Consider the following 2,803-nt stretch of genomic DNA (forward strand, 5'->3'; position numbering starts at 1 on the left):
TCCTCAAACCATTTGGTATTCCCCCTAAACTCACACAGCAATGGATTGGAGAGAGAAGCGTGCTAGGGTAGTCCGAGCAAGTGTGCAAAGTTAGTGTGCCAAGTTGGCGCAGTGGTTACAGCATCTGCCTACTGAGCAGGACGCCTTGGTTCTAACGTCGGTACATATCTTCATTCGTCGCTTCAGTCTGCATATATACGTCATAGATGTTTCAGACTTGAAACGGTCTCTGGAACAATATCGTTTCATTTGATTAAAATGGGAAGTCTTTCGTGAGAAACCCATAACCAGCACAGTACAAAGTCAAAGACAATAATCAAAAACCGGATACTGACCTTTGAGCACGTGAGTATCTTCCTTACTCTCCTCAAAGGACGGATCACAGCCTAGGGCATGACGAATATAAATCGTGTCGCTTGAACAGCTAAATCCTCAGAAGCCCAATCACAGGGAATAACCGTAGAATCTACAACATTAAATTAGTAATAAACTTAGGCCTCTCTATGCTCGATCCGTTATATTCAGTGTGACCAAACCCGTGATACTGTGGAAGAAACTTCGTAATGTGAAATTGAGAGACAAAATGAGATAATTTTTTTTCAGTTTACAGCTGACAAACACATCAGCCAGCCCCCATGAGGCAATAAAACATCGCCCACGAGCACTCCAAGACCACGTATCTATACACGACATACAAGCAGCAGCAGCAGCAGCACTCCGTCTTCAGGCTACAAGTGGCCCATCGGGACCATTTGACCGCCGTGTCATCCTCAGGTGAGGATGTGGATAGGAGGGGCGTGTGGTCAGCACACTGCTCTCCCGGGTGTTACGATGGTTTTCTTTGTCGGAGCCGCTACTATTCGGTCGAGTAGCTCCTCAATTGGCAGCACGAGGCTGAGTGCACCCCGAAAAATGGCAACAGCACATGGTGGCCCGGATGGTCACCCATCCAAGTGCCGGTCACGCCCGACAGCGCTTAACTTCGGTGATCTGACGGGAACCGGTGTATCCACTGCAGCAAGACCGTTGCCCCACACGACAGCCAATTTCCATCGCAAACACGCGACAGTACAGACAGCAGGACAAGCAATAACGAGAATCTATTCTGAAGCGACAGGTAACGATGGTATCAGCACAACAACGATAAAATTTCTCGTGGAGACTTGAAACACGTCAGCATCATGCGCTCGGAACTGTTTCATAATTCATATTTTCCGCGCAAGTGCTCTCTGCGAGGGTCACTTGCTTACGAATGTCTTACAAGAATCGATAGACAAATGGCAAACATCTGTGTGCCACCTCATCTTAGCGAGCTCTGTTACTTGGACCGGCGTGAGACAATTCGTTTTCCGGCATACTCAGAACCCTGGAAGTCACTCTTGCTGCTGTGTCCTGAGTCCGGTGTAGTCATGGTGACGATGCTTCAGTGTTTCAGCATGTCGTTTGGGTGAGACTGCTTCTAGTTGCGAGTGCTAATCAGATATTTGATTCGCGGTCCGTTAATGGTTTACGGTTCACAAGTTTTGAATAATGTCCAGTCAAGGTAATTCCTTGAAACGCGTGTTTGACGATGTGCTACGGGACTTAGTGATTCCTTACTGAGGCTTTAGTATCCACGTGCACATGTGGTTGCCAACATCCAGCTACAGCTTTTCATCCGGGACTGGAAATATCTGCATTTCTCTCGTAAAAGGCATTACAATTTTTGTAGATTTCGTTATAGGCGTAATCATAAGTTATTTATGAATTTAGGCCTCAGTTGTATTACTGAACTGTACTGTCCATATAGGGCTACAACTTTTGTATTATTTTCCCGGCGGGGTCAGGGATTTTCTCTGCCTCGTGATGACTGGGTGTTGTGTGATCTCCTTAGGTTAGTTAGGTTTAAGTAGTTCTAAGTTCTAGGGGACTGATGACCATAGATGTTAAGTCCCATAGTGCTCAGAGCCATTTGAGCCATTTTTGTATTATTTATTCTCCAGCACTATAGCGTTCATTTAATGAAATTTTTCGTTCTCATTATATTGAAGTACCCTACTGGCCATTAAAATTGCTACACCAAGAAGAAATGAAGATGATAAATGGGTATTCGTTGGACAAATATATTATACTAGAAATGACATGTGATTACATTTTCACGCAATTTGGGTGCATAGATCCTGAGAAATCAGTATCCAGAACAACCACCTCTGGCCGTAATAACGGCATTGATACGCCTCAGCATTGAGCCAAACAGAGCTTGGATGGCGTGAACAGGTACAGCTGCCCATGCAGCCTCAACACGATACCACAGTTCATCAAGAGTACTGACTGGCGTATTCTGACGAGCCAATTGCTCGGCCACCATTGACCAGACGTTTTCAATTGGTGAGAGATATGGAGAATGTGTTGGCTAGGGCAGCAGTCGAACATTTTCTCTCTCCAGAAAGGCCCGTACAGGACCTGCAACATGTGGTCGTGCATTATCCTGCTGAAATGTAGGGTTTAACAGGGATCGAATGAAGGGTAGAACGCCGGCCGGAGTGGCCTAGCGGTTCTAGGCGCTACAGTCTGGAACCACGTGACTGCTGCGGTCGTAGGTTCGAATCCTGCCTCGGGCATGGATGTGTAAGATGTCCATAGGTTAGTTAGGTTTAAGTAGTTCTAAGTTTTAGGGGACTGATGGCCTCAGAGGCTAAGTCCCATATTGCTCAGAGCCATTTGAACTATTTTTTGAAGGGTAGAGCCACAGGTCGTAACATATCTGAATTGTAACGTCCACTGTTCAAAGTGCCGTCGATGCGAACAAGAGGTGACAGAGACG

General features: G+C 46.1%; 1 pseudogene; it reads right to left on the reverse strand.

Moving 5' to 3' along the window:
• Positions 1-913: 913 nt before the first annotated feature.
• Positions 914-1,031, reverse strand: LOC124799403 (annotated as a pseudogene).
• Positions 1,032-2,803: the final 1,772 nt, after the last annotated feature.

This window comes from Schistocerca piceifrons, chromosome 5 (assembly GCF_021461385.2).
Source record: "Schistocerca piceifrons isolate TAMUIC-IGC-003096 chromosome 5, iqSchPice1.1, whole genome shotgun sequence".
Taxonomy (NCBI): domain Eukaryota; kingdom Metazoa; phylum Arthropoda; class Insecta; order Orthoptera; family Acrididae; genus Schistocerca; species Schistocerca piceifrons.